Raw genomic sequence first — 11,067 nt, 5'->3', positions numbered from 1 at the left:
AAACATAAAAAAATAATGAGGTGATATTCTTGACAAATTATGGTTAATAATTTTCCATGTTGAGCCCTAAAAAATATTAATATCAATAATTGGGCTCTTATAGCATACGTAATATTAGATGTTTTTCTTATTTTCTTTTGAAAGTTTCTTTGCACGATTTTCATGTGTAAATTTTACCAAGCTCAAATCAAATCAAATACAATTTTATAAAATAGACTACCAAATACATAAATAATAGACCAAAATAAGCATGCACCCCTCCCCCCGCCGAAAAAAATGCAAATATAATAATAAAATAACAATATAAAATAAAAATAAATAAAAATTGAATACTGAAATAAACAAATGAGAGAAAATCAAGACTTGTCTATTAACACAACAAGTTAGGTATAATCTTAAAAATATTTTCAATTAAATACAAAATGTGTGAAAAGGTGGGAGGTACTATGAAATAGCATTTTAACTGTGGAGGGATGGCCTAAAAGTTCAATTGTTCAACGGGGCAGAAAGGGGGGAAATCCATAAAAACAACAAGCATTTTTTAATACAAAGTTGCTGGAGGGAGACGAAGAGGCGACTGCTTCTTCAGACAATGGGTTTGACAGGCCTCTCTCCAAGGCAGGAGTTACATGAATCACAAAACTGGTCGGGGGAATAGACATGGTCATGGTTTTAATTAACGCAACGCCGATTACATCTATCCCGGATGTCTGATCGGAATCGCAGCCCTTGTTATCGGATTCGCAAACAAGCGAGACCGAAAGTGGTTGGCTCAAGGTCAAGGGCCCCCTTGTTGTCCCCCGAGAGACAGGTGCGAGAGGAAGCAGAGACGTTCATATCTTGATTTCTCTCTTTCCGTCATTTGCCCCACTGAGAGAGAGGTGAGGCCGTCTACAATTAATTTCAGCGAGACAGGAAGGCTCTAGCACCTGCCTCAAAGGGATCGGCCGTTTTTGCATGTGACAATGGAAATTAATAAAAAAAAATTGCCATACTGAAAGAGTTCCCTGGTCACAACCTTGCCCCTTGATTACATCATCGAGGCAGGATAGCAAAACGGAATTGGTCACAATCTCACAAAAATTGTGAAGGTATATTAATGCATCTTACAAATCAAGTTATGGTGCAAATAATGCAATTTAAGAACATCAAATATATAGGTTTATTTCATTAAGATCATGTTTCAAAAAGTTAAGTACTGCTTTGCGTATTGGTTTGCAGGTGTCTGACTTGGAATGCCCATGAAGATTCAAGGTGGAAAATTGAGTGAGGGGGAGCAGGAGGGGAGTGGAAGAGGGGAAGGAGAGGGGAAGGAAAGGGGAGGGGGGGGGGAAGAGCAAGAAGGGAGATAAGGAAGAAAAATATAGACTGACAAATGCAGATGGGGGGGGCAGACAAGAATACTGGCCATCCCTATTTTCCACCCACCCCCAAGAAAAAAAGGATTGAGGGGGTATCGAATACAAAGATAAGAATTTATAAAATCATTTGAAAAAGGGAACAGGAGGAAGTAAACAGAGAATGGAAAATAAAATATCATTCTAGAAAAACAGAATGAAATTAAGAGAAGTGATGATGCCAAGGCAAAGGGAAGGTATTCTGTTGCCAAAGAAAGAAAATAAAAAGAAAAATAAGATGGAAGGAGAAAGATAAAGAGATAAAAAGATGAGGAAGTGAGGGAGAGCTAGCAGGAAATATTGGCAAGCAATCAGACAAATTTGAGGAAGGAAGGGGGCAGGCTATGTGAGGTGAGCCGATTGTGATTAAATTGTGTTGCCACGGTAACTCTTGTTTTCTTGCCCGGTCTGTGACGCGGGGAGTCGGGCCGCGTCCGATGCACGTGTGTAGGAATGACGAAAACACAAGCGCTGATAGCCGCAGAGGAGGAAGATCTGGAGGAAAGAGACTGGGGGCATCCAAAGTTCATGATAATATTGGAGAGAAAAGTAGGCAAAGTTATGCCCGGGTTCAGGCAACTTCACTCTTCCATTATACTTATTTGGTTGGAGTTTTCTATTTTAAAGGTCAAGTCCACCCCAGAAAAATGTTGATTTGAATAGAGAAAAATCTAACTAGCATAAAGCTGAAGATTTCATCAAAATCGGATGTAAAATAATAAAGTTATGACATTTTTAAGTTCCACTTATTTTTCATAAAAAAGTGATATGCACAACTCAGTTGCATGCAAATGAGATAGTCAATATCCATTACTCACTATTTTTGTTTTTTATTGTTTGAATTATACAATATTTCATTTTTTACAGATTCGACAATAAGGACCAACTTGACTGAACCATATAGTATCATACAATGTTAATCCCACATGTTCAGGGCGGAATTAATTGTTGTTTCACTTGACAATGAGAAAATAATATTTCATATTTCACATATTAAAAAACAAAAGAAATAGAGTGGATGAAGTCATCAGTCTCCTCATTTGCATACCGATCAGGAAGTGCGTGTAACTGTTTTGTGAAATTAAGCAAAACTTTAAAATATCATAACTTTCTTATTTTACATCCGATTTTGATGAAATTTTCAGTGTTGTGATGTTTGTTGGATTTTTCTCTTTTTATTCAAATCAACTTTTGGTTGGGGTGGACTTGTCCTTTAGGTTACTGGGAAAGTACAGATGAGAGAGTAAACGGGAGAGAAAGAAGGGGAGGGAAGAAGCAATATAGTATGCACATCTCATGCTTGAGTGAACCCCAAAGGTCAAACGTTGTTTTCTCTTTATTTTTTAAGCTCTAGCTGAATTTCCTCCGCATTCAATCAAGTACTAGTAACGGTTATTGATTGTCGGTCAATTTTAACGTATCTTATATAACTTTAAAGCTTAGGAAATGAATTGTCAAGCACAATGAACATCCCAAAACTCATTTGGGTCAACTAATCGTTGGTCTTGGGATGGCAGGTCAAAGATGGATGTGAAGAAAGGACAAGACAGAAGAGTTGAGTGGAAAGAGAGAGAAAGTTTGAGGAAAACTTGTAGTGGAGGGGAGGTAGGGGGTGGCAGGGGGAAAAAATGACATGGGGGCTCGGGACGATTTGGCCCTTGAAATGCCCAAGAGCAGTGGAAACTCAAAACAGGAGCCATGGAAACTCTCCATTCATTGCAATCTTAAAGGACAAGTCCACCCTGAGAAAAACTTGATTTGAATAAAAAGAGAAAAATTCAACAAGCATAACACTGAAAATTTCATCAAAATCGGATGTAAAATAAGAAAGTTATGACATTTCAAAGTTTCGCTTATTTTTAACAAAATAGTTATATGAACGAGCCAGTGACATCCAAATGAGAGAGTCGATGATGTCACTCACTATTTCTTTTGTTTTTTTATTGTTTGAATTATGAAATATTTTGAATTTCTCGTCATTGTCATGTGAAATGAAGTTTCATTCCTCCCTGAACAGGTGGAATTCCATTATTTTAACATTTTGTGCTTCAGGCAAGGAGGTCCTAATCGTCAAATTCGTAAAAATTGAAATATTGTATAATTCAAACAATAAAAAACAAAAGAAATAGTGAGTGACATCATTGACTCTCTCATTTGGATGTAACTGGCTCGTTCATATAACTATTTTGTTAAAAATAAGCAAAATTTAAAATGCCATAACTTTCTTATTTTACATCCGATTTTGATGAAATTTTCAGCATTGTGCTTGTCTGATTGTTCTCTATTGATTCAAAGTAAAAATTTTCTGAGGTGGACTTGACCTTTAAAGCTTACCAATGATGCACATTTGAGCAGTAAGTTGTTACAAATAGCCCCTGGGGAAAAAAAACATTGATGGGGGGCCGGGAATCATGAAATCTATTTGGTTGCTAAAATGCAGTGCAAGTATCTCCCATTATAAGGAACCAAAATAGGAATTAAAAAGGAGTTTTGATACAAATCTGATAGACGTCCACAAGTTGACACGCTGGCATCGGCATCCTGCAGAAAGAGACAAAATGAAAAGGAAAAAAATGTTAACAAAAAGAAATACAAAATAATACAGAATGAGTGATTTCTGAGTCTCTCTCAAAGATTCATATCATTCTATTGTCATTAATTGTCACTGCTTTATCATACAGTAGGTGGTTTCAGACCGCCTCCAAGTTTGTCAGTTCCAGGTATTTTCTGATCGGGAAATTTACCCCGATCAGAAAATACCAGGTAATATTGGCAATGTGAAAGCAAATTACGCGTAATATCCCCGAAAGAAAATACCCACTAAATAGTAGGTCCTTGGCAAAATTACGAGAACTTTCGCGGGGATTTTTCCAAGGTCGCAGGTATTTTGGCGATGTGAAAGCAAATTAAGGGAACTTTTAGCCCAGCATGTAGTTGGGCACGGGCGCCGTGGGTGGCTGCTGAGCTAGTGGTTTTGAATCTCGCGCCTTGCCTGCTTATCAGACCATACTGCGCATGCTCCTGACTTCAGGAACTTATCCCGAAGGGCGAAGGGTATGTTTTGGGGCGGTGTGAATGCAGGAATAATTAATGGGTATTTTTTTTAGCCTAAAAAAGTTCTTGTAATTTAACGGGGATTCTAATGATCGAGGCGGTTTGAAACCACCTATCATGAAATGCTCTGAAAATTCTGACCTAGAACAGATGACCCGACAGTCATGTCGACTGAGGAAGATAATACAACATGGATTTAAATCGTAATTTATATGCACATGAATATTGCTTATTATTACCAATTCCTTAAAGAGATGGTCCGGGCTGAAAGTATGTATAGCTTATTAAAAATAGAGTAGAACTCACTGAGCAAAATGCCGAAAATTTCATCAAAATTGGATAACAAATAACAAAGTTATTGAATTTTAAAATTTAGCAATATTTTGTGAAAACAGTGGTCATGAATATTCATTAGGTCGGCTGATGATGTCACATCTTCACTTGTTCTTTTGTATTTCATTATTTGAAATTAGGTTTATTCAAATTTTTTCCTCCAAGAACTAGAAAAATTGGATCGAGAACTGATTTAGTGCATTAGATATTTATTGCTGCAACTTATTTCATTATAAGGGAGACATATTATTCACACAAGTATGAAATAATGAAAAAATTATGATTTTATGTAAAAAGAGAACGGAAAGTGGAGATGTGACATCATCAGCCCACCTAATGAATATTCATGACAAATGTTTTAACAAAATATTGCTAAACTTTAAACTTCAATAACTTTATTATTTGTTATCCGATTTTGATGAAATTTTTGGCATTTTAGCTCAGTGAATTCCACTCTATGTATTAAGATATAAATATTTTCAGCCTGGACCATCCCTTTAACAAACCTGTTACTATAATCAAGAAACGTTTGGGTTTAAAAAAATAACATATTTAACTATGCTTTAAAGTATTGTGCAAGATGCTGTTATCAGAGAGATTGTTAAGTACATGTATCTCAGACAATCTTAGCCAAAGTCAATGACTTCAAAATGTATCACATTAAAAAACTTTCGACTAGATATTCTGTTAAGCTTTATGTAAAAAAAAAGCCGTACAAAGGGAAATTTTATGTAGCAGTCATAAAACAATGCACAGTACGTTATTTTTACCAGGACAATTCTTCCTTGCACCGCCCTTACGAAAATCCAGGATTTAGAACCTTGTGGATGAAAAAAAATACTTGGGTATCGTTGCATTCTTGATCAGTTTGGTATATCATAAGCTGCTCTAAAGTAACAAACGGCTTTACGCACGACTGGAACGTGTTCTTAGGTGTTAAGACAGCGGTGACACAACATTTGCTACTGCGACAATTGCTCCGCGCTAAATTTCATCTAAGATGTAGGGCTAGGGTTGTAATAGGGTTTATGTTAGGGTTAGGGTAGGGTATAGTGTTAAACCCAGGGTTGAAGTCGGACATTTGATTAGTATATGGAACAACTTTATGAAACTACCCCCACTGAGCAATACCAGCCATGTAACCTTTGTGAGAGCAAAGTATAAACTTGGATATTCCCAGGTAAAAAGGTTGGTAAATTAGTTGATTTCACAGGGGCAAAGTGTGGCTCAGGTAATTTATGAGGACTTGTGTCGCAAGGCAAGACGAATGTGCATAATTTGTAGTGAGGGTCACGTCCCAGGCTCACAACAATACTGACGCATCGCCATCTTGACAAGTTCATGGCTTCCGCAGGTAGGAGTGATGTGATGACATTTTTCTTTTTGAAAATATAATCACATGATTACCATGTGGGTTGTGTCTCAATGCCACACAGGTCACCTGACATGAAGGATATCACATGACCTAACCACATGACTTGAGGGGCTGACTGCCTGGTATTGTACATTTGACAACTGAATTTTCCTACCTTTACTATTTAATAAGTTTGACTAAGGCTGTATTGAGGGTAGATTTTCTTTTTTTTTCTTGCTGGGGTCTGTTGCACAAAAAGTTACTACCTAAAAAAATCTAACACAACTTGACTTTCATCCAAGTGGTCACTGGGGTTTATTATCGAGTTGAAAGAGTTTGTGAAACCATACCCTGTACACACACTGCATTGGTAAAACTAAAAAACACAATTTCTTGAACATAATTCTCATACACAATGGCCACCTTTCGGAAAACAAAAATTGTGTAAATGTTTATAATTTGATGACAGGGGTTGAAGACTAAGAAGAAAAACAGATATCAATAATTGCGACTGAGGAGGTTTTACACGGCTGTTGGCAAAGTTCGGTAATAACCTAGTTAATGAAGAGTCAGACATTCATGACATTGCCGATTTCACTGACCAATTTGTTCCGAGCCAATCGGATGGAAGGATCATTTCAGTAGCTTGTAAAAATTTTCAGTGAAAAAACAGTAACTATTTCTTTCAGGAAACACTGCCTGGTAAATTCAGGCAATTCCCCCTATCATAATTTGCCTCTTCTTGGTTATATCTTATAATCCGTTATAATAATGACTTTGTAATGCTCACTAAGAACCCAGCTTTAATATAAATTCTTACACATTCATCAATGTCTGCTGGCTGATTTGTTATCTATCCTTTTCTTATCCTTAACTTTTTACATTATTCTTGCAATTGTACTAGCAATAATCGAGAGCAAATATTCCATGTCCAACCGCGGTGTCAAAGTATTGTGCCTCTAATTATATATGGAATGTGTAGGTGTTCTAAGACCAAAATTCTGATCACCAAAATACTTGTCAATTTACAAGGATTTGTTCTGGCACCAATGTACTCAATAAGTGTTTTCTGCATTATTTCATATCAACCGGAACCAGGCATTTCCGGAGTAAGTTCTCAAAGTAATACTTGATTGAATGCAGAAGAAATAAAACTTCAGCTTAATAAAAAAAAATTAGTAAACAGGATTCACTCAATCACGAGATGTGCACATTGTGTAACCTAAGCAATAAAAAAAAATGGTGTCAACCTAACTCCTCGTTTCTTGTCCTTTATTCAACATTGCAACTTCAAATTTTGACAGTACAAAAATAAACTTTTCTTTCAGAGAAGCAAATTTTTTAACTTGCTCTTTGGAGACCGAATCACTATTTTGGCTATTTATAGAGAACATTCCCTGGTGACTTATTGATGGTTTTTAGAGGCTATTCACAAGTTGAGCTTGTGTGCTATAAAGCCCTTATTCTTATGATAATAGCTATCTGAGCTGGCGATTTTGAAGGCACTTGCCTTGTCTGTGTCTGACAGAATGGAACAAGCCAGAACCCCACTTTACACAATCTCGACGGTTAATTGGGGCTGATGTTACGATTGATCAAGACCATCATTGGAATAAATCATATTAACGATCCTCTTGATAAATCGCTAAATTGCTTCACCGATATTTTGTCATTATGTTGAAGGGGCTCAGATCTGACAATTTTCCTTGACTTTGTATGTTAAAGAAGCAAAAATGTTATGACTATCAATATGGTGAATTCAAGATTTTGAAAAAGACTGTCAGATCATAGATATGTCAAGTTCTTTCATAAAATGCTCCTATTTGGGACTGACCGATAGGAAATATATAGGTTAGTTAAACAAGAAATTGGTTTTACCTGAGCCCGGCATTGTGTTATTCTGTCATTTTCTTAAAATCCAAATCGCAGGCTGTGATACCCTTGCACACATGACGACCTAGTTTTGAGCTGCTATTCCAGTGATGTCAACAATATCGAAACTGAAAAGAGACAATTAAGAAAGTGAATGGGGAGTCCCATTATGTGAAAGGCAAGAAGAATTTATTGTAAATTATTTTCACATCATTTACAAAGGATATCATAGAAACAAAAAGTTCACTGTAAAACTTCTTTTCAGACTCCCCGATATTGAAAGCACTTTAGAAATTAGCTGAAGTGATTGGGTCAAATGTTTGCATGTAGTCCCATAAATGCATTTCAGTGTGCAGCATGTATAACCTCCAGCAATGAAGATTATTTTTAAGTATGCAGGGTGTGTTTTTTTAACATTGCATTTTTTGGTCTGAATGAGGGTAACATTTTCTGGGAGTTCTGGTGATTTTGCCCGGAATGACATGCTAAAAATGAGCCCTGGAAGTAGAAAATAATAAAAAAAAGAACAGGAAAATCTCTATTCAATGTGCAAATAGCTTACTCAATGTTACAGATTTGGAAAGCAAGCCAGTTGTGGAAAGGAGCCCCTAAAAATCTTCCAAATTCTCCATGTATAAAACTTAGGTCGTGTTTGTGCTTCCACTTTTCAGGCCAGAATCAGCGTTTCCAAACGTGATTAGTCCAAAACACGGTAGCGTCAATGCTTACTTTCATTTAAAGGCTGTTTCAAAACACCGATCGTAAACTCACAAAAAGGTACGTTTGTAAATGTCGTTTGACCAGAATCAAGCTTTCTTGGGAAGTATAAACAGAACCATGATCGTAAACGAGTTTAAATGACGTCTTTTGGTACATGCTTCCGGTGAGATGAAAATCCGCGGGCAAATACAGTCGTATTGCTCCATGTTATCTCCACGTAATAACAATGAAAAAAAACTTTCGAAAAAGGCGCGCCCAATTTGACCTCGCTTTACGATGCAAAGCCAGCTGGAGATCACGATTTGCTCTTTAAAGTTAATCATAAACAGCACTCCCAGAACCACGTTTACGATCAGCGTTTTGAATCGACGTTTGAAATCGCTGATTCTATCCTCGCAATGAAAGCATAAATACACCCTTAGTTACATGTATGCGCGATTGCATGATGTAGACATGGCATAGTCTGCAGGCACAGACCCAAGGTTTTCACAATTCGCAAAGTGCAAAAATGAAGAGTCTGAATCAGTAAGGCTAGATTCACTTTGTACTGTGGCTACCTCTTCCACAGGCAGATAGTCAAGAGTCACTCTCCAGATATGTCATAATTGGTCAAATATCAAAACTGAGTCTGTGCTCACAGACTAGTCATGGCCCTATATAAGTATGCAATGCAATGCAATACGATGCATTATGATACTAAATGATGACATAAAACGCAACATGAATTCCATTTCTTTGATCAAAATAATGCCAAACATTGCACATCCCTATTGTCAATAAACTTGGAGATAATTTGGATGGTCTTCATTAAAGCAATAGCATCCTTCCTCATGGTTTGATCCGGGTTTATTTTAAGCCAAAGTGTCGCTATTAATTCGTATCACTTTCTATTCCGATGTGAATTAAATTAATTAGTCTGGATGTTGTCCATATTAATCAGGATATATTCACATAAAATCTCGGGTTACATTGAAAAAGAAATTAGACTCGGCCAGCTTGGCCAATCGGAGCTTTATGCAAGGTTCTGTTCATTAGTAAAACGTTGAAGGAATAGGGCAATCTCCTGGCTCACTGTCAGAACTTATGTCAATTTTGGCAGATTGACACTGGAGCAGCTCAACCTAATTATCTACATAAAATTTTAACGGAAAAGTCCACTCCAACAAAAAGTTGATTTAAATAAATAGAGAAATATCCAACAACCATAACACTGAAAATTTCATCAAAATTGGATGTAAAATCTAAAATTTATGACATTCTAAAGTTTTGCTAAATTAAAGAAAAAAGTATGTGCACATCTTGGTCGGTATGCAAATGAGGAGACTGATGACATCATCTACTCACTATTTCTTTCGTATTTTATTACATGAAATATTCAAATTTTCTCTTCATTGTCAAGTGAAAAATTGATTAATTCCTCCCTGAACATGTGGAATAAGCATTGTTTAATACTAAATAGTTCAGTCAAGTTGGTCTATTGTCAAATCTGTAAAAAATGTAGCATTGTATAATTCAAACAATAAAAAACAAAAGAAATAGTGAGTGAATGACATCGACTGTCTCCTTTGGATGTCACTGAGTAGTGGATTTCACCGTTTTGTGAAAAATAAGCGAAACTTTAAAATGTCATAACTTTCTTATTTTACATCCAATTTTGATGAAATTTTTCAGCATTATGCTAGTTTGATTTTTCCCCCATTTTTTTCATTGATTAAAACAAACATTTTTCTGCGGTGGACTTGACCTTTAAGCTCCCATGGCACCAAGTTATTGAATCTTACAACTTTCTATCGATTCGCTTGGAAATTTTGCACAACTATTTCCTGTTCTTTTATGAATACCCCCAATATATTACACTGGACTTCCCCTAGTTATGATATTAAAATGAACTATGATATTCTAAAAGGGAAGTGACTGTTTGAGATAAATGAAGACAACCATTGTTCATTTTCAAGTCCTTTTCAAAAAGACGGTCTTCAACTGGTCTTGGTTTAAAAATTCAGAGAAAATTTGAAACAAAATTTTCCCCAAAATAGGAGAAAAGTATGATTCATATACTTTATATAAAATATGTTCTTTAATATCATAATGCCATCTGTATCACAATTATTTCAAATGAAAAATATAAAGTATTCATAAGAAAAAACACCAACACATTTGTGCATATTTAAATGGGTTTCACAAACTTCACAAAACAAGAAGATTAGTGTTTCATCTAATACTCTATTCTTTTTGACAAGTAACATTTTTCTGAATCTCTTTTGAGTTATCTCATGCCCTTTTTACACAGGATTTTCTTAACCCCGGACTATCGCTAACCCCGTACTATCCTTAACC

Source organism: Lytechinus variegatus, chromosome 8 (genome assembly GCF_018143015.1).
Source record: "Lytechinus variegatus isolate NC3 chromosome 8, Lvar_3.0, whole genome shotgun sequence".
NCBI classification, from domain to species: domain Eukaryota; kingdom Metazoa; phylum Echinodermata; class Echinoidea; order Temnopleuroida; family Toxopneustidae; genus Lytechinus; species Lytechinus variegatus.
Note: the sequence above shows the minus strand (reverse complement) of the source record.